Consider the following 22,812-nt stretch of genomic DNA (forward strand, 5'->3'; position numbering starts at 1 on the left):
TTCCCACTGGTGGACATTAGGCTGTTGGCAGGGACTAGCCAAACAATTTATCCACTTCTCCCTTTCAGTCAGGCAGCAGCTGGTTTGCAATGGAAGACTGAACATTTGTCTGCTTTTCTCTACCCCCAACTGTCCTCCCCATATGTATTCACAGAAGTAAAGAAAGCTTCTAAATCAAATTAATAAAATGACAGACCATTAGGCAAAATATGGTACATTTTCTCTCATTAATCAGGGGTTAAAGAGTAAACAAATCTGCTTCCAGTACAAGTGATGAGGGAGGCTAAACAGCAGTCACCTGGGCTTGCTAACGGGCTTCCCACCTTCGGGTAACTTTGGTTTGCTCTGCTATTTCGCCATTCACTGAGGGCAAACTGCTAAATGTGCTCTGCATCCAGGGATTTGTTTTCCAGCAGCAGACTCTCTTGACACCACCTGCGGAGGTCATTGTCAAACTTTGTGGGGTGCAACTTAAAACACTGACAAGAGGGAAATTTTTGGCATTAAATGCTTAGGTAAGATGATGGCAACACACTCCAGCATTCTTGCCTGGGAAATCCTATGTACAGGAAAGCCTAGCAGGCTACAGTCCATGGGGTCACAGAGAGTCAGACATGACTTAGCAACTAAACAAAACAATATGAAAGTGTTAATAATAAGTATGTATATTCATAGCTCAAGAAAATAATGAGAGAAGAGCAAAATAAACTCAAAGTAATTATAAGGAATAAAATAATAAGAGATAAGAAATTAAGTAGCAAATAGGAAAACCATAGAAAGGATCAACACAGACAAAACTTGATTCCTTAAAAAGAGTAGAAATTGATAAATCCTAAAAATGTTTGGGAAAGAAAATTAACACTGTCAGGAAGAAAAGAGAGAATGTTATTATAAAGTACACTGAGGTAAATTCAAACAATTTATGTCTAATAAATTCAAAAAATTAAATGAAATGGACAAATGACTTAGAAATCATAATTACCGTAGTAGATATAGGAGAACTACAAAATCTTTTTAAGAAATTAAATCCATAATCAATAAATTTCTCACAAAGGAAATCCCAGTACAAAATTGTTTCACAGAATAAATAATCCCAACTTTATACAAATTCTTCAGAAAATATAAAAGGAGATCTCAAACTGCTGAAACAAAATGTCAAAAGAAATCACAAAATGAATTTACAAGTGGATATCACTCATGACTGTAAACAAAATATCCTTAATAAAATGTTAACAATGGAATCTCACAATTTATAAAGCAAATAGTGTCATAATAAAGTGAAGCTATATCAGGAGTAAAAGTGTAATTTAACATTTGAAAATAAATCCATGCAATTCACCCTGTTAACAAATTTTAAAATAAAGGAGAAAAATCATATTAAAAAAATACAAAAAACATCCACTCATGGTAGAAACTCCCAGACAATTAAGAAGGAATTACATCTCATAAAGAGCATCTGTGGAAAACCTAGAGCTATCATCATTCACTTCTTATGGTAAAAAATAAATGCTTCCCAGAAAGATTGCAAGAAAGGCAAGGATGTCTGTTCTCAGCAATTCTATTCAATGTCCTACTAGAGGGTCTTGAACAAAGTAAGAAAACAAAATGCCTAAAGCTTGGAAGGTAGAGAAGTAAAACTGTCTTAACTCACACATAAAATGCTTGTTTACGTAGATTGATATATGTAACCAGGGAACAGAATAGAAGCCTAGTAGTTGACCTGAATGGGGCTTCCCTGATAGCTCAGCTGATAAAGAATCTGCCTGCAATGTAGGAGACCTGAGTTCAATCCCTACATTGGGAAGATCCCCTGGAAGGGCATGGCAACCCACTCCAGTATTCTTGCCTGAAGAATTCCCATGGACAGAGGAGCCTGATGTGCTACAGCCCATGGGATCGCAAATAGACACAAACGAGAGAATAAGCACAGCAAGTTGAATGCATTCAAAACATTCAAAACATTCAATTACCTGAATACATTCAGCTGAGTTTGTTACAAAGGGGTGAAGAGGAACTAAAAAGCCTCTTGATGAAAGTGAAAGAGGAGAGTGAAAAAGTTGGCTTAAAGTTCAACATTCAGAAAACTAAGATCATAGCATCTGGTCCCATCACTTCATGGGAAATAGATGGGGAAATAGTTGAAATAGTGTCAGACTTTATTTTGGGGGGGCTCCAAAATCACTGCAGATGGTGATGGCAGCCATGATATTAAAAAACTCTTACTTCTTGGAAGGAAAGTTATGACCAACCTAGATAGCATATTCAAAAGCAGAAACATTACTTTGCCAACAAAGGTCCATCTAATCAAGGCTATGGTCAGGTATGGATGTGAGAGTTGAACTGTGAAGAAAGCTGAGCACCGAAGAATTGATACTTTTGAACTGCGGTGTTGAAGAAGACTCTTGAGAGCCCCTTGGACTGCAAGGAGATCCAACCAGTCCATCCTAAAGGAAATCAGTCCTGGGTGTTCATTGGAAGGACTGATGCTGAGGCTGAAACTCCAGTACTTTGGCCACCTCATGCGAAGAGTTGACTCATTGGAAAAGACCCTGATGCTGGGTAGGCCTGGGGGCAGGGGGAGAAGGGGACAACAGAGGATGAGATGGCTGGTTGGCATCACCAACTCAATGGACGTGAGTTTGGGTAAGCTCCAGGAGTTGGTGATGGACAGGGAGGCCTGGCATGCTGTAATTCATGGGATCGCAAAGAGTCGGACACGACTGAGAGACTGAACTGAACTGAAGATAATTCAATAAGGAAAGGGAAGTCTTTCACAAATTTTTCTGGCATTGCTAGATAAATATATGGAAATAAATTAATCTTGATACCTATGTTTCAAAATAAAAAAATAAAAATAACACAAGTAGTGATGTATAACTACATGTGAAATATAAACACCCCTACAAGATAACTTGGAAGAATGAACTCACAAATTTAAATAGAAAAATATTTTTTTAAACAGAAAGATGTTATAAAAAAATTAACCATAAAACAACAAAAAAAAGTAACCTGGACTAATCAAAATATTTTACTTCTGCTGCATGATTAAGAAAGTGATTAGGAAATCAGAGAATAGAATGTTCACAATTCATAATCATACCAAAGAACTTGTGTTCAGAATGTATCAAGATCTGATAAAAATTAATAATAATCAAACAGCCCAATTGGAAAATATAGCAAAGGACTTGAACACTTTACAAAGGAAAATATGCACATGTCAAGACTCAGCATTAATCAACAGGAAAATAATATCACAATGTGAGATAAAGTTCACATCCACAGAAATGGCTAAAATTAAAATGACTGAGAGCAGAAAATGAGCAGATGTGGAGAAATGGAAACTCTCACACATTGCTGGTGAAAGTATAAAATGTGCAAATTTGAAAAACTGCGTTTCTTAGAAAAGTAAACATTCACTAACTACTATGACTCTAAGCAGGAGGTCAACTAGAGGATGTGACTAAAGTAGGTTCCTGGGCTGGACCCATGCAACTCTTGCTCAACCCCTTCCCTGTCCTTAAAAAGTACATTCTGCCTACTGTTTCCCCAGTGGGAGCCATTTTCAAGGACTCAGTCTGTGAGAGCAACGTTTTCTTGAGACTATCTGAATGGTATACATAATGGAACCCAGTTAAGGCCCCTGTATAAACTTCTGAAATTCTGGCAGGCAGATGCAGAGGTCTACTTGTCTTGGGGTCACCATATGTATGTTATCTTGCTTGTTAAACTAGCCTCCTATCAAGCTGGAATGTTCTGCCTCTTTGGTCTCTTCCTTCCCCCTAGGTACAGGGCCTGTTTGGGATTTCACCTGGAATACTCTCAAAGTATCAATCCAACAATGACATTCCTAAGCACTTTCCAAAGAGAATAAAAATACTCATCAATAAAGACACATGTATGTAATGTTCAGTTCAGTTCAGTTGCTCAGTCATGTCCAACTTTTTGCAACCCCATGAATTGCAGCACACCAGGCCTCCCTGTCCATCACCAACTCCCGGAGTTCACTCAAACTCATGTCCATCGAGTCAGTGATGCCATCCAGCCATCTCATTCTCTGTCGTTCCCTTCTCCTCCTGCCCCCAATCCCTCCCAGTATCAGAGTCTTTTCCAGTAAGTCAACTCTTCGAATGAGGTGGCCAAAGTACTGGAGTTTCAGCTTTAGCATCATTCATTCCAAAGAACACCCAGAGCTGATCTCCTTTAGAATGTACTCGTTGGATCTCTAATGTTCAGAGCAGTTTTAATCATAATATTGTTTTTGTTGTTTAGTCACTGAGTTGTATCTGACACTTTTGCAACCCCATGAAGTTTAGCCCACCATGTTCCTCTGTCCATGGGATATCTCAAGCAAGAATACTGGAGTGGGTTGCCATTTTTTTTCTGGGGGATCTTCCCAACCCAGGGATTGAACCTGTGCCTCTTGCTTTGGCAGTCAGGCTCTTTACCACTGAGCCATTAGTAAAGCCCTGTATTTATAATAGGATAGGGCTAAAAAAAATAAATCCCCAAATTCTGTTAATAGACATGTGGATAAACAAAGTACAATATATTTATACAAGGGAATAAAATAATTCCCATTAAAAAGAATAGGAACCAGCCCTCTCAAAATGAACTATTAATGTATATGTCTACATGCTGTGTGCTATGCTTAGTTGTTCGGTCGTGTCCAACTATTTGTGACCCCATGGACTGCAGACCGCCAGGTTCCTCTGTCCATGGGGATTCTCCAGGCAAGAATACTGAAGTAGTTTGCCATGACCTCCTCCAGGGATATTCCCAACCCAGGGATCGAACCCAGATATCCCTCATTGCAGGTGGATCCTTTAATGACTGAGCAACCAGGAAAGCTGACGAATACTGGAACGGGTAGCCCATCTGTTCTCCAGGGAATCTTCACAACCCAGGAATTGAACTGGGATCTCATGCATTGCAGCGGATTCTGTACCAGCTGAGCTACCAAGGAAGCCCAGATGTCTACATAGGTGAACTAAAAGAAGAAAAACTAGAAGCCAAAGAAGGAAAGACACCCCATCAAGAATCTTAGGGGCAACATGGGATAATAATATGGAAGAATAAAGTAATAACACTTTGCATTTGTGCTCCTAAACCCAATATATACATTATTTCATTTAACTCTAATCATATGTAGTAGGTTTTATGATTCCCATTTTATAGATGAAACTCTTTTCAGAATAAAAGGATCAAGCATCATGCTCAATGTTGAGGGGATTAAGTAGCAAACTCAGTATGTCTACACAGTTCTGTCTAAATGTTAATCCCTACACACTGAAGACCATCCTACTGACCTGCAGTTCATTTCTACTGTTGCCCAGTTTACTAATCAAACATGCAACCTAATGTCTTTGTTCAGTTCAATCGCTCAGTTGTGTCCGACTCTGAGACCCTATGGACTGGAGCACCCCAGGCATTCCTGTTCATCGCCAACTCCCAGAGCTTGCTCAAACTCATGTCCATCAAGATGGTGATGCCATCCAACCATTTCTTCCTCTGTCGTCCGCTTCTCCTCCCACCTTCAATCTTTCCCAGCATCAGGGTCTTTTCCAGTGATTCAGTTCTTCACATCAGGTGGCCAAAGTATTGAAGTTTCAGCTTCAGCATCAATTCTTCCAATGAATATTCAGGATTGATTTCCCTTATGATTGATTGGATGGATCTCCGTGCAGTCCAAGTGATTCTCAAGAGTCTTCTCCAACACCACAGTTCAAAAGCATCAATTCTTCGGCTTTCTTTATGGTCCAACTCTCACATCTATATAGGACTATTGGAAAAACCGTAGCTTTGACTAGATGGACCTTTGTCAGCAAAGTAGTGCCTCTCTGCTTTTTAATATGCTGTCTAGGTTGGTCATACCTTTCTTTCCAAGAAGCAAGTGTCTTTTAATTTCATGGCTGCAGTTACCATCTTCAGTGATTTTTGGAGCCCAGAAAAATAACGTCTCTCACTGTTTCCATTGTTTCTCCATCTATTTGCCATGGAGTGATGGGACTGAATGCCATGACCTTAGTTTTTTTAATGTTGATTTTTAAGCCAGCTTTTTCACCCTCCTCTTTCACTTTCATCAAGTGGCTCTTTAGTTGCTCTTCGCTTTCTGCCATAAGAGTGGTATCATTTGCATATCTGAGGTTATTGATATTTCTCCTGGCAATCTTGATTCCAATTTGTGCTTCATCCAGCCTGGCATTTCACATGATGTACTCTGCATATAAGTTAAATAAGCAGGGTGACAATATACAGCCTTTACGTACTTCTTTCCCAATTTGGAGCCAGTATATTATTCCATGTCCAGTTCTAATGTCTTTGTTTTCTAAGGCAAACCAACTTCCAACTTTCCTCTTCTTGACTGAAACAGTGAAAAAAGATTGCCACTCTTTCTTTGCATATAAGCATTAATAACCACCATTGTTTATACTGAGATTTTTAATTTACAATAGTACAGATAATAATATAAAAATACCTGTGAATATAGACCTCAGAAGTAACAAATGTTAACTTGGTGCAATAAATACTTAAAACTAATTTTGTAATAAGATAAATGAAACAATAAATGATTATCATCATTTACTAACACATGCCCCAATTCTAAAAACTCCATGGAAGAAATTACTATAATGAATTATGCACCTTTCAGTCTATTTTTATGCTTTTTCATCCATATATAAATAACAATATGTAATATAGGCTGTAATATGAGCGCTTTAATGAATGGAAGTGCCTTGATAGAACTGATGAAGGCTGTATCTTGGTTTTTCTGGGATATAAAAGCATTTAGAATCTATCAACCATACTATTTACATGAATATATAAATATTTTTGCTTAGAAAATTTAAATATAGAAGAGCTAACACCTATCCTACTCAAACTCTTCCAGAAAATTGCAGAGGAAGGTAAACTTCCAAACTCATTCTATGAGGCCACCATCACCCTAATATCAAAACCTGACAAAGATGCCACAAAAAAAGAAAACTACAGGCCAATTTCACTGATGAACATAGATGCAAAAATCCTTAACAAAATTCTAGCAATCAGAATCCAACAACACATTAAAAAGATCATACAGCATGACCAAGTGGGCTTTATCCCAGGGATGCAAGGATTCTTGAATATCCACAAATCAATCAATGCAATACACCACATTAACAAATTGAAAAATAAAAGCCATATGATTATCTCAATAGATGCAAAGAAAGCCTTTGACAAAATTCAACATCCATTTATGATAAAAACCCTCCAGAAAGCAGGAATAGAAGGAACATTCCGCAACATAATAAAAGCTATTATGACAAACCCACAGCAAACATTATCGTCAATGGTGAAATATTGAAAGCATTTCCCCTAAAGTCAGGAACAAGACAAGGATGCCCACTCTCACCACTACTATTCAACATAGTTTTGGAGGTTCTGGCCACAGCAATCAGAGCAGAAAAAGAAATAAAAGGAATCCAAATTGGAAAAGAAGAAGTAAAATTCTCACCGTTTGCAGATGACATGATCCTCTACATAGAAAACCCTAAACTCCACCAGAAAATTACTAGAACTAATCAATGATTATAGTAAAGTTGCAGGATATTAAATCAACACACAGAAATCCCTTGCATTCCTATACACTAATAATGAGAAACTAGAAAGAGAAATTAAGGAAACAGTTCCATTCACCATTGCAATGAAAAAATAAAATACTTAGGAATATATCTACCTAAAGAAACTAAAGACCTACATATAGAATACTATAAAACACTGGTGAAATAAATCAAAGAGGACACTAATAGATGGAGAAATATACCATTGTCATGGATTGGAAGAATCAATATAGTGAAAATGAGTATACTACCCAAAGCAATCTATAGATTCAATGAAATCCCTATTAAGCTACCAATGGTATTTTTCACAGAGCTAGAACAAACAATTTCACAATTTGTATGGAAATACAAAAAGCCTTGAATAGCCAAAGCAATCTTGAGAAAGAAGAAGGGAACTGGAGGAATCAACCTGCCTGACTTCAGGCTCAACTACAAAGCTGCAGTCATCAAAACAGTATGGTACTGGCACAAAGACAGAAATATAGATCAATGGAACAAAATAGAAAGTCCAGAGACAATTCCACGCACATATGGACACCTTATCTTTGACAAAGGAGGCAAGAATATACAATGGATTAAAGACAATCTCTCTAACAAGTGGTGCTGGGAAAACCCATCAACCACTTGTAAAAGAATGAAACTAGAACACTTTCTAACACATACACAAAAATAAACTCAAAATGGATTAAAGATCTAAACATAAGACCAGAAACTATAAAACTCCTAGAGGAGAACATAGGCAAAACAGTCTCTGACATAAATCACAGCAGGATCCTCTATGACCCATCTCCCAGAATATTGGAAATAGAAGGAAAAATAAACAAATGGGACTTAATTAAAATTAAAAGCTTCTGCACAACAAAGGAAACTATAAGCAAGGTGAAAAGACAGCCTCCAGAATGGGAGAAAATAATAGCAAGTGAAGCAACAGACAAACAACTAATCTCAAAAATATACAAGCAACTCCTACAGCTCAACTCCAGAAAAATAAATGACCCAATCAAAAAATGGGCCAAAGAACTAAACAGACATTTCTCCAAAGAAGACATACAGATGGCTAACAAACACATGAAAAGATGCTCAACATCACTAATTATCAGAGAAATGCAAGTCAAAACCACAATGAGGTTTCACACCACCATTTCACGCCAGTCTGAATGGCTGCTATTCAAAAGCCTACAAGCAATAAATGCTGGAGAGGATGTGGAGAAAAGGGAACCCTATTACACTGTTGGTGGGAATGCAAACTAGTATAGCCACTATTGAGAACAGTGTGGAGATTCCTTAAAAAACTGGAAATAGAACTGCCTTTGTTTCAGTTCAGTTCAGTTCAGTCGCTCAGTCATGTCAGACTCTTTGCGACCCCATGAATCGCAGCACACCAGGCCTCCCTGTCCATCACCAACTCCTGGAGTTCACTCAGACTCACGTCCACCGAGTCAGTGATGCCATCCAGCCATGTCATCCTCTGTCGTCCCCTTCTCCTCCTGCCCCCAATCCCTCCCAACATCAGAGTCTTTTCCAATGAGTCAACTCTTCGCATGAGGTGGCCAAAGTACTGGAGTTTCAGCTTTAGCATCATTCCTTCCAAAGAAATCCCAGGGCTGATCTCCTTCTGAATGGACTGGTTGGATCTCCTTGCAGTCCAAGGACTCTCAAGAGTCTTCTCCAGCACCACAGTTCAAAAGCATCAATTCTTCGGCGCTCAGCCTTCTTCACAGTCCAGCTCTCACATCCATACATGACCACTGGAAAAACCATAGCCTTGACTAGACAGACCTTTGTTGGCAAATTAATGTCTCTGCTTTTCAATATGCTATCTAGGTTGGTCTTATGACCCAGCAATCCCACTACTGGGCATACACACTGAGGAAACCAGAATTGAAAGAGACTTGTGTACCCCAATGTTTTTCACAGCAGTGTTTATAATAGCCAGGACATGGAAGCAACCTAGATGTCCATCAGCTGATAAATGGATAAGAAAGCTGTGGTACATATACACAATGGAGTATTACTCAGCCATGAAAAAGAATACATTTGAATCAGTTCTAATGAGGTGGATGAAACTGGAGCCGATTATACAGAGTGAAGTAAGCCGGAAAGAAAAACACCAATACAGTATACTAACACATATATATGGAATTTATAAAGATGGTAATGATCACCCTGTATGCAAGACAGCAAAAGAGACACAGATGTACAGAACAGTCTTTTGGACTCTGTGGGAGAGGGAGAGGGTGGGATGATCTGGGAGAATGGCATTGAAACATGTATAATATCATATATGAAATGAATCACCAGTCCAGGTTTGATGCATGATACAGGATGCTTGGGGCTGGTGCACTGGGATGACCCAGAGGGATGGTACGGGGAGGGAGGTGGGAGAGGGGTTCAGGATGGGGAACATGTGTATGCCCATGGCGGATTCATGTTGATGTATGGCAAAATCAATACAATATTGTAAAGTAATTAACCTCCAATTAAAATAAATAAACATATTAAAAAAGAAAGAAAATGTAAATATCGAGTACTAACGATTAATCTTATACAATAAATAGAAGGCAAAACACAAAATATGTTTTTCTGACCCAGAGACCATGTATCCCTATTTTCAGCACTTTTTATTTAGTCAGCACATGAGAATCCTGTTGATAGATTTTTACAAACTCAAAAATGGTTGCTATCTACTGATGCAATTAAAAAATAGACAAAAAAGTGGATTTTCAAAATTCAGATTTCAAAATTTAGACTTAGAATTTATAATTATATAAAATTGTATATTTCTAAATTTTAAATTTAGAAAAATCTAGAATTTCACTGATTTATTTTAACTCTAATTTAAACTTCTATAAATCAATGGGGCTTTCCAAGTGGTGCTAGTGGTAAAGAACTCTCCTGCCAATGCAGGAGACATAAGAGACCCAGGCTTAATCTCTGGGTTGAGAAGATGCCCTAAAGGAGAACATGGAAACCCACTCCAGTGTTCTTGCCTGGAAAATCCCATGGACAGAGGAGCCTACCAGGCTGTAGTCCATAGCGTTTCAAAGAGTCAGACAAAACTGAAGCAACTGAGCCCACAAGAATCAATACTTGTCTGTAGTTCCACAATTCTAAAGAGCATTTTTTTTTTCACATTTTAGTAACTATCCATTTTGGAGTTTCATAAAATTGATATGCATGTTAATTGTACTTATTTTTCTTCTCTTTTTCTCTGAAAAAAAGGTGATCTTAGTAAATGATAAGGTATTGTATCCTTGATGGAATTTTGTATCTAGGATTCATAATTTCAGTTTTAATTTTTTGTCATAAGTATTTTTAGCTACTTTTACCATATTTGGGGTGCTTGTTGATAGCAAATTTTATACTTAGGTAAAAGAATCTGGATGTCTTTTTCCAACTGAATTTGCACCAGAATTCCACTGGGAATGACAAGAGCTATATGTTGTTTGGGTTTATTTCACATAAAGAAGTAAATCATGGTAATCTAGGGACCTAATATAGCCTTCATAATTTTTTCCTCATCAACATTGGAGTTTCTTGCTTGTTTTTTTTGTTTTTTTTTTTTTTAAGAAGCTTTTCCCTAAAAGGAAATTACCTTTTACTCCCTCATGCTTTTCATTTTAATGTTTTCTTCAAAATTTAGAAATAGAAATAAATTAAAAAAAATAAACTGTACCAAAATCTGGAATGGCATTGTGATGAAAAGTAGAAGCTCTCAATTCAACTACCTGCAAGCAAATCCCGAATGAACCTGCCAAGCTGGGCAGCCTTGGGTAAATTATTTGTCTTTTCAGCTTTAGTTTTCTCACTTGCTATAGGGGGATTATAAAATTTCCATAACATTTTAAAGATATGTAACATATTAATCAAGCAACATATACAGCACAGAGGTTGACAGCCAGTCAACAAATGAAAGTTAGATGTTTTATTATGGCTACAATCAAAAGAATATTTTGAGGGCCAAATTTTCATGACATTCCATACTTTTTCCTCTTATTTGAAGACTTAATGTTTCCTAGAGGATTATTAATTAACCAGCTTAACAATCATTATTTTGAAATTTAATTTATATTATAATTAAATAATAAATCATTGAAATTAAATTTTAATAAAGTCAACATTTTTTTAAATATACACATATCTGCTCTTTTTACTTCTAATTTTTACATATTACATGTTTCTTTCTTTTTCTTCATTTGGTCTGTCAAGATTTTTCTATTTTATTATGTTTTTCTAAAATAAGCTCAAGGACATGTTTATAATATATATATATATATATATATATTTTATAGTTTCTAGTGCACTCATTTCCCCTTCATTGATCACTGGCTTGTCATGGCAAAGGGGCTTGCATAACTCACTGAAGCTATGAGCCATGCTGTGCAGGGCCACCCAAGATGGACAGGTCATAGTGGAGAATTCTGACAAAATGTGATCCACTGGAGGAGGGAACAGCAAAACCATTCCAATATACTAGCCATGAGAACTCCATGAACTGTATAAAAAAAAGCAAAAAGATATGACACCAAAAGATAAACATCACCCCCAGGTCAGGTGTCCTGTATGCTACTGGGGAAAAGAGGACAATTATTGACAGCTCCAGATGGAAACAATGCTCAGTCATGGATGTGTCTGGTGGTGAAAGTAGTGACAGTAGATGTGTCCGATGCTATAAAGAACAATATTGCATAGGAACCTGGAATGTTAGGTCTATGAATCAAGGTAAATTGGACTTGACCAACCAGGAGATGGCAAGAATAAACATTGACATCTTAAGAATCAGTGAACTAAAATGTATAGAAATGGGTGAATTTAAGTCAGAAGACCATTATATCTACTACTGTTGGCAAGAATCCCATAAGAAATGGAATATCCCTCATAATCAACAAAAGAGTAGGAAATGCAGTACTTGGTTACAACCTCAAAAACGACAGAATGATCTTGGTTTGTTTCCAAGGTAAACCATTCAACATCACAGTAGTCCAAGTCTATGCCCCAACCACAGATGTCAAAAAGCTGAAGTTGATCAGTTTTATGAAGATCTACAAGACTTCCTAGAACTAACACCACCACCCTGCAAAAAAAAAAAAAAAAAAAGTCCTATTCATCACAGGGGATTAGAATGCAAAAGCAGGAAGTCAAGAGATACTTGGAGTAACAGGCAAGTTTGGCCTTGGAGAAAAAAAATGAAGCAGGACAAAGGCTAACAGAATTCTGCCAAGAGAACACACTGGTCATAGTAAAAAACACTTTTTTAACAACACAAGAGACCACTTTACACATGCTCATCACTAAATGGTCAATACTGAAATCAGATTGATTACATTCTTCATAGCCAAAGATGGAGAAGCTGTATACAGTCAGCAAAAAATGAGACCTGGAGCTCACTGTGACTCAAATAATTCAAGCTTAAACTAAGGCAAAATTCAGACTTAAACTAAAGGAAGTGGGGGAAACCATTCTAGGCCAGTCAGGTACGACCTAAGTCAAATCTCCTATGATTATACAGTGGAGGTGATGAATAGATTCAAGGGATTAGATTTAGTAAACAGGGTGCCTGAAGAACTATGTATAGAGGTTCATAATATTATACAGGAAGCAATGAACAAAACCATCCCAAAGAAAAATAAATGCAAGAAGGCAAAGTGGTTGTCTGAGGAGGCTTTATAAATAGCTGAGGAAAGAAGAGAAGTGAAAGCAAGGGAGAAAGGGAAAGGTATATCCAACTGAATGCAGAGTTCCAGAGAGTAGCAAAGAGAGACAAGAAGGGCTTCTTGGATGAACAATGCAAAGAAACAGAGGAAAACAACAAAAAGGAAAGACTAGAGATCTCTTCAAGAAAACTGGAGATATCAAAGGAACATTTCATGCAAAGATGTGCACAATAAAGGACAGAAATGGTAAAGATCTAATACAAGCAGAAAGATTAAGAAGAGATAGCGAGACACAGAACTGTACAAAAAAGATCTTAATCACCCAGATATCCACAACTGTATGGTCAGTGACCCACAGCCAAACATTCTGGAGTGTGAAGTCAAGTGGCCCTTAGGAAGCACTGCTGCCAATAAAGCTAGTGGAGATGGTGGAATTCCAGCAGAGCTATTTAAAATCCTAAAAGATGATGTTATTAAAATTCTACATTTAATATGTCAGCAAATTTGGAAAACCCAGTAGTGGCCACAGGACTGGAAAAGGTCAATCCTCATTCCATTTCCCAAGAAGGGCAGTGCTAAAAAAAGTTAAAATCACTGGACAGCTGCACTCATCTCCCGCGGGAGCAAGGTTATGCTCAAAATCCTTCAAGCTAGGCTGCAGCAGTGCATGAACTGAGAACTTTCAACATGTTCAAACTGGGTTTAGAAAAGACAGAGGAACCACAGATCAAATTGCCAACATTCACTGGATCATAGAGAAAGCAAACGAATTCCACAAAAACATCTATTCCACTGACTTCGCTAAAACCTTTGACTGTGTGGATCACAATAAACTGTGGAAAACTCTTAAAGAGATAGGACTACTAGGCCATCTTATCTGTCTGTCTGCTGAGAAACCTGTATGTGAGTCAAGAAACAACAGTTAGAACCTTATATAGAACAACTGACTGGTTCAAAATTGAAAAAGGAGTACAACAAGGCTGTTTATTGTACCCTGTTTATTTAACTTATGTGCAGAGAATATCATGAGAAATGCCAGGCTGGATGAGTTACAAGCTGGAATCAAGATTGCCAGGAGAAATAAAAACAACCTCAGATATGCAGATGACACTTCGCCCTAAAGCCCAGTTATGCCTCACACTCTAAGCCTTTACCCAAGACAAAACACCCTATTTTATTCACTAAACAGAGCCAAGGACTTTTAGTTACTCCTCAAGAGTCAGAGATAATATTCTAAGCCATATCCTGTGAGCTGTTTTTCAGATACTCAAGTCCCCTTGCCAGGCTGAAGAAGGTGACTATGTGATGAGAGGAAGACTACATGATGACCAGACAAAAGCTGTGACATAAGCGGCTCCACTTCCAAGAACTGTCCTCAAGAAGTGGGAACAAACGCTGACGCTAGAGATCAACTGTACTCAGAACAACCAAGATGATGCTGAATGGACTGCCATGTCACTGATATTGAGATGACCATCAGAGCTGCCTATGACTATTGTCACTGATACTGAGATAACTGTCGGAGCTGACTGTGCCATCCTGCCACTTCCCTCCATCCATACAACCCTGAAATTCCCCTTTGAAAACTTCTGCCTCCTGAGCAGCAATCGGGCGGTGGTTCTTGGACACAATTCCACCTTCTCCCCAGGTTGCTGGCATCCAAAATAAAGCCATATTTCCTTTCCTACCAACCCTTGTCTCTCAAGAATGGGCTATGGAGTGGCAAGCAGTCCAAACTTGTTTTGGTAACATAATGGCAGAAAGTGAAGAGGAACTAAAGAGCCTCTTGATGAGGGTGAAAGAGGAGAGTGAAGAAAATGACTTAAAACTCAATATTAAAAAAACTAATATCATGGCATCTGGTCCCATGACTTCATGGCAAATAGAAGAGGGAAAAGTGGAAACAGTGACAGATTTCCTCTTCTTGGGCTCTAAAAATCACTGCAGATGGTGACTGCAGCCATGAAATTGGAAGATGATTGCTTCTTGGTAGGAAAGCTATGACAAAGTGAAGTCACTCAGTCATGTCCAACTCTTTGCAACCCTGTGGACTGTAGCCCACCAGGCTCCTCAGTCCATGGGATTCTCCAGGCAAGAATACTGGAGTGGGTTGCCATTTCCTTCTCCAGGGGATCTTCCCGACCCAGGGATCGAACCCAGGTCTCCTGCACTGCAGGCAGATGCTTTAACCTCTGAGCCACGAGGGAAGCCTTTGACAATCCTAGACAGTGTATTAAAAAGCAAAGATGTCACTTTGCCAACAAAGGTCTACATAGTTAAGACTATGATCTTTCCAGTAGTCATGTATGAATGTGAGAGTTGGTCCATAAAGTAGGCAGAGCGCCAAAGAACTGATGCTTTTGAACTGTGGTGTTGGAGAAGACTTTGAGAGTCCCTTGGACTGCAAGGAGATCCAACCAGTCCATCCTAAAGGAGATCAGTCCTGGGTGTTCATTGGAAGAACTGATGCTGAAGCTAAAGCTCCAGTACTTGGGCTACATGATGCGAACAGCCAACTCATTGGAAAAGACCTTGATTTGGGGAAAGTTTGAAGGCAGAAGGAGAAGAGGGCAACAGAGGATGAGATGGATAGATGGCATCATTGATTCAATGGACATGAACTTGGGCAAACTCTGGGAGATGGTGAGGGACAGGGAGGCCTGGCATGCTGCAGTCCATGGGGTCAAAAGGTGGACACAACTTGGCGACTGAACAGACACAGACAGTACTTTCATTTATACTTTTATCTTTACTATTTCCTATTTTTCACTTTCCGTAAGTATATTTTATGATTCTTTTTTAACTGAGTTGAATATTTAATTTGTTTAATTGTATGATAGAATAAGCACTTCAGAAGTATACAGCTATGCCTTTTCTCTTTTCAGTTCTGATGTGTTTGTTTTTTATTTTAGTATGGCGTTGATTTCTACTTCTCTTCTGGATGCTCTTATTCATTATTTAGAACCACCTATGAATGTTGGAATGGGTTTGTATTAATTGCAGTCTGTATCAATTACCTTGATTAGGAGAATGAATTATGGGTCCCAGTCTTTCTCTCTTCCCTATATTCACACCCTTCATCATAACTTTATTGTTCTAGACACAGAATGTATTTCTCTGACCCTTGACTTTTGGGTTTATCCATGGAAATTGTTTAGATCAAAGGTGATTGAAAATTACTAAGTTAGAGACTTTTATGTGCTTGTGCAGGTGAACTTTGACTTTTATGCTTCTGCTGCTGCTGCTAAGTCACTTCAGTTGTGTCCGACTCTACGAGACCCAGTAGACGGCAGCCCACCAGGCTCCCCTGTCCCTGGGATTCTCCAGGCAAGAACACTGGAGTGGGTTGCCATTGCCTTCTCCATTTATGTTTCCAATAGCCATTAAAAGAATACATCCTGGAGAACCTACTGCACCAAGACCAGTCTAGTCCAGTGGAAAAGCTTGGCTCACTCACAGATTGTTTTTGTTTACCAAGAACATGTCAATGTTATTTCAAGCTACTAAATTTCATGTAGTTTATTAATCAGCACTATTAAGGCAATAATTAATACCCTCAGAAATTGCTACCTAGAAATGAGGTCCTGTGGTAATGAAATTCTAAAATGTGTGACAATGAATCTAGGACCATGTGGTAGGCTCAGAGGAAACAGTTAAAGCAAGTATAAAAATGGTGACCTCTATGAGTGGACAATGTTTAGTTAAAACCACAGCCTCACTCCACAGCTACTGAAGCCTGCACGCTCTAGAGCCCATGCTCCACAGCAAGAGAAGCCACCACAGTGAGAGGCCCGTGCAGCACAACTAGAGAGAGCCTGTGTGTGAAAATGAAGACCCTGTGTGGCCAAAAATTACTAATAAAAATAAATTTTTTAATTAAAAAAAAAAAAAACAGCCTGTAATAATGTGAACGGTATAAAAATCTACCTAAAAGATCACATAAGGATAGAAAGAGGTAATTTTAAGGAGATTGTGAAAATATGTGTTGTTTAGTAACAACATTTGATAAGGTACTAAAAAGAAAGAATTCGGCTCAGAAAGAAATAGGCAAACAGTTTGTAAACAGACTCTGAAGAGAGTACAGTCAGGCCAGAAGTGTCAGAGATGGAAGATAAAACTGTTTCTCACCAAATCAGCTTCAGGAGAGAGACCAAATACGGAAGATGGGGTGGGATATAGTGCCAGTAAAACATGGCCTCAGGGAAAAGACAAAACCAAGTGTAGTGTTGGAAAGTCCATTTATAAAAACTCTGAAAGGATTAATATGAGCACCTCAGAGATACTCTCAGCCAAAAAAGTTTCTAGAATGGCTAAAAGTGTGGTTCCATGGACATCTGATACACCCTGCACTTTTATCACTGATATAATTTTTTTTTAATCCACAGCATTTATGAAAATGTCAAATTGGCAAAAGCTCTGACAGCCTGGAATAAAGAAGATGGAAACCATGTGAGAAATTAAAAACTCTCTGGGCTTCTAAATTCTTGCAGGCAGACAACAGACTGTGAAAGTTGACAGGCACCAAAATACATATTTTTCTTAGCTTCAGAGCAGAGGTATGCCCATTTGTCCTGTAAAGGGATGGGTATTAAATATTTTAGGCTTGCTTGGCCACATGTGGTCTCTGAATATTGTTCTTGGCTTTGGTTTTGTCTTTACAACCCTTTTAAACATAAAAGTGAAATTGGAAGTGGCTCAGTCGTGTCCAGCTCTTTGCAACCCCATGGACTGTATAGTCCGTGGAATTCTCCAGGCCAGAATACTGGCGTGGGTAGCCTTTCCTTTATCCAGGGGATCTTCCCAACCCAGGTATCGAACCCAGGTCTCCCACATTGCAGGCAGATTCTTTACCAGCTGAGCCACAAGGAAAGCTCAAGAATACTCAAGTAGGTAGCCTATCCCTTCTCCAGCAGATCTTCCCAACCCAGGAATCAAACCAGCGTCTTCTGCATTGCGGGTGGATTCTTTACCAACTGAGCTATGAGGAAAGTCCAGTTCAAACATAAAGGCCTTCCTTAGTTCCCAGATCATAAAAGAAGACAGAGACTGGATCTAGCTCAATGGGCCAGCCTGTGCACAACCTATTCTAGGGTATGTGGACCTGACAAGATTTGCCCAGGAGAATTTGAGAGCTCTGAATGACCAGTGAATGCCTGTTAGACAGACAAAGAAGACTTTATTCAAGGCTATTGCAGTAGGAGAGGGGCCTGAGCTCAGATTTAACATAATTCCACTGAAACAAAAGGTGGGAGAGTTTTCCATAGCTGTGATGTGAGGAATCCTGGGCCGTCTGTGTTTGCTAACTGACTTCTTCCAAAGGAAAAGTGAACTTTCTCCTGTTTCCATGACAGGAGGAAGCTTTTTGTAACTTGGATCGAGGTGCCCCTGAGGTTGGAGAAGGCAATGGCAGCCCATTCCAGTACTCTTGCCTGGAAAATCCCATGGACGGAGGAGCCTGGTAGGCTGCAGTCCATGGGGTCACTAAGAGTCGGACACAACTGAGCAACTTCACTTTCAGTTTTCACTTTCATGCATTGGAGAAGGAAATGGCAACCCACTCCAGTGTTCTTGCCTGGAGAATCCCAGGGACAGAGGAGCCTAGTAGGCTGCCGTCTATGGGGTCACAGAGAGTCGGACATGACTGAAGTGACTTAGCAGCAGCAGCCCCTGAGGTTAGGCTCCTACCTCCCACAGAGGCTAGAACACAGAGCTCTCTCTTCCTTGACAATTATTTTCCAAAGGGACAGCTCTCAGATCTTTGGGAAACACACTCCTGGGTTATAAATGGGCAAGAGGATTTTTGAAAGAATTACATCTCAGTGAGGCAGAGAAAGGATTTACAGTTATAAGTTTTCTTAAATGTTCTAAGATAAGGGAAGGGAAGGACCACTGGCTAGGGTGATGGAGTAAAAGGGAGGTCAGGGACTCCTGACTCGTTCATTCAAGTTGAAAGAACTGATAAGGCCATCTTGATTAAAAACAATTAGCATTTAAAAAATGGCTTCTTGTGTGGCTCAGCAGTAAAGAACCTGCTTGCAATGCAGGAGACACAAGTTCAGGTTCATGGATCCCTGGGTCAGGAAGATTCCCCAGGGGAGGAAATGGAAACCAACTCCAATATTCTTGCCTGGGGAATCTCATGGACAGAGGAGCCTGGCAAGCTATAGTCCATGGGGTTGCAGAGTCGGACACAAATGAGCATGCATGCATGCATATAAAAAAATAAACATGTACATAAGTTATAACCCACAAAAATCTACTTCCAGGTTACACGCTGGAGAAATTCTCATATATGTGCAAATGTCACTATTTAAATGCACAAAGTAAAATCCTAAAGCAAAGTTTTCAGGAAGGAAAATTATGTGTGCCTTCTTTCCCTTTCATTAGTCTTTTGGGCAAGTTCATCCCATGCCTGTGCATGTGTGCTAAGTCGCTTCAGTTGTGTCTGACTCTGTGTGAACTGAGTCACACAGAGTTCTATGAACTGCAACCTGCCAGGCTCCTCTGACCATGGGATTCTCCAGGCAAGAATACTGGAGTGGGTTGCCGTGCCCTCCTCCAGGGGATCTTCCTAACTCAAGGATCGAACCCACATCTCTTAAGTCCACCTGCCTTAGCAGGAAGGTTCTTTACCAATAGTGCCACCTGGGAAGCCCTATCCCATGTCTATGAAGAAGTTAATCCCATACATTTATGATCCCTTTTCAACAAATGTAAAATGTTATTGAATCATTGAGTTACACAATCCACTCTTAATGGTGTCATTAAAATGTCTGGCCCCTTGCAATACTCAAAACTTTAACACTGGCTTAAATTTATAACTTTCCTTTATCTCCCAATTGGCAGAGAAGATTATAATTGCTCTTTGACACCTTCAGAGAAAAGTAGAAGGGAAAAGAGGAATGAAGTAGAATGTGTTAATAACTTTCTCACTGTTTGGTAAGGTAGAAAGTTGGCTTCAATTCTCTTTGGAACTGACAAATGTCTACAGCCATCTCTTCCTCTTGCGGACACCCTCACAGGCTTTGGGGGACCATCAACACACCTGCTTCCTTCCCCATTCCAACTGCCTCCTGGATGCATCGCCATTTGGCAGTCCCCTCTCTGCTGAAGATGAGGCTTCTCCCCAGGAGAACTGACATGTTACTCTGGAGTGACAATTTTTAAAAAATTTCTCTAATTTCCTCAGCCTTCTGGGCCAAAAGAAAAAAAAATAATAATGATACTTAACTTAGCTAAATTATATTTGATTCCATTTTTAAGAGAAAATAAGTAAAAGAAGTATTATGGACACTTACAGGAAGATAAGACAACAGACACACAAAAGCAGAGAGATAAATAGAAAGGAGACAGAAGTTCATCGGATCCTGCAGTATATGCTAATTAGTTTTTAAGTCACCCTCTGGAAGCTCTTGAGCTGTGAGTCACAGAATATTTAGCACCCCAATACACTCCTCTTTGAAACTGCTAATCAGTCAATTGGCCGCTCTTCACAACTCTTTAGCTCCTAGTTACCTGCTAGAAAGTAGTTTTTCCAGAAGAGCGTCTACCCTTCTTGTTTGCCACCGCATGCTTGTGCCCACTATAATGTCTGGCAAATGGGAGGCAGACATTTAGAAAAAATTGTTTGAATTGAAAAATGAAGAAATGTACCCTTCAACTTTGCAGGAGATGCAAGAGACATGGGTTTGATCCGTGGGTTGGGAAGATCCCCCAGAGAAGGAAATGGCAACACACTCCAGTATTCTTGCCTGGAGAAATCTATGGACAGAGGAGTCTGTCGGGCTGCAGTCCATGGGGTCACAAAGAGTTAGACAAGGCTGAGTGACTGAGCACACACACCCTTCAACCTACAGGGAAGGAAGTTTCATTCTGATCACTGTGATCACAGCTACAATAATATCACCAGATGAAATGTGAGAGGTAATATCTTACCCACAGGCTAAAGGTAGGTTCATTCTTTTTAATTCCCCAAACTTGTACTGGGCATCCATTAAATAAACCTGAATTTCAAAATGCATCTTTCCCTTGGGGAAAAAAAACTAGTATCACAATAGTATTCCTACAAAGTAAAGGAATTCTAGTAGTTTTGATAAGCTCAAGTCTAAAAAATAGAGAGTCAAAATGGCCTTGCTTCTAATCCTAGCCAGCTTCATCACATATTAAAGGATCTTGGCAAGGTACAGAATACCCATCATTCTCACTGGTGAAATGGGAAAACCATTTAGAACCTATGTTCCCAGTGAAGTTGAGGTTCTCGCCTTGTCGAGAAAATTCAGAGATGAAGCAGGCAGGTAAAGTGAGAATTTATTTAAGCAAGGGCAGGCTTTCAGAGGGGTGCAGGCAGACAGGCGAGGAGTTGCTGCCCTGGCTTTCTTTGGCAAGTCAGTTATGTGTGATAAATCACTGCAGTCGTGCCCAACTCTTTGCGAGCCAATGGACTGTAGCCTACCAGGCTCTTCTGTCCATGGGATTCTCCAGGCAAGAATGCTGGTGTGGGTTTCCATGCCCTCCTCCAGGGGGATCTTCCTGGTCCAGGGATCATCAAACTTGGGTCTCTTAGGTCTCCTGCATTTTTTGTTGTTGTTGTTGTTGTTTTGTTTTGTTTTGTTTATTCTGTCAGGCACTTTATTATATACACTCTAGAGGGGAGCTTAGTATTTATTTCTGTTTGACATTTTAGGAGGCTGAGGCTCAAACAGGTCAAATAGTTTCTACCCAGTTGAACCAGGGTCAAATTTGAATCCAGGTCTCCATGGCTCCAAAGCCCACAGTCCTTTTGTTGCATTTCAGAACCTCTCCTGGGAAAGAGAGACTTGCCAACAAGAATCAAAGCAAGGCTTTGAAGAAAGTCATTAGTTGCACAAAACCATACATGGGAAAGTGGATAAAAATGCCAAGCTGTTGAAATTTTCCTATTTGGATCTTGGATGCCCATCTCGTTTGTGGACCATGACCATGTATTTGTCCCTCCCCTTCAGGTAAGCTCTTTACCACTAGCACAACCTGGCAAGTCCCAAGTCAGTTATGAGGAGCACACAAATGAAGGGATGGAACAGTCACTGGGGAAGGAGAGTTCGCGGGTTGTATTCCCTGCTATTCATCCCAGCTCCATCTTCCTGAGGGGAAGAGGGATTTTTGCCCTTATTTAGCTTAGATCAGAAGTGTTATGGTATAGATGTATGATGGGTACTTCTCTACAAGGATAATTTTAGTGCAATGAGGGCATAATGATCAACAGGTTATATTGGAATGCAAGAGATTCCTATTTTTCCTTACCTTTCTTTCTCTGCTTCTAAGCCCATTAACACTCAAAATGCATAGTTTCTTGTCAGTATGAGAACCCTGCTTTTCTTTGTCTGCCCATGTGTGTGTGCTCACCCACAGGTTACCATTTCCTACTCCAAGAGCTCCTCCCAAACCAGAATCTAACCCAAATCTCTGGTGTCTCCTGCATTGGCAGGTAGATTCTTTACCACTTGGGCCACCTGGGAAGTTCTCCCATGGACTCCTGCTATTTACAAAACATATGGTTTCCTGCCATCTGGCTACCCCTATTT

This window comes from Bos grunniens, chromosome 8 (assembly GCF_055505025.1).
Source record: "Bos grunniens cultivar Pamir isolate PY7600 chromosome 8, Bosgru_T2T1.0, whole genome shotgun sequence".
Lineage (NCBI taxonomy): Eukaryota > Metazoa > Chordata > Mammalia > Artiodactyla > Bovidae > Bos > Bos grunniens.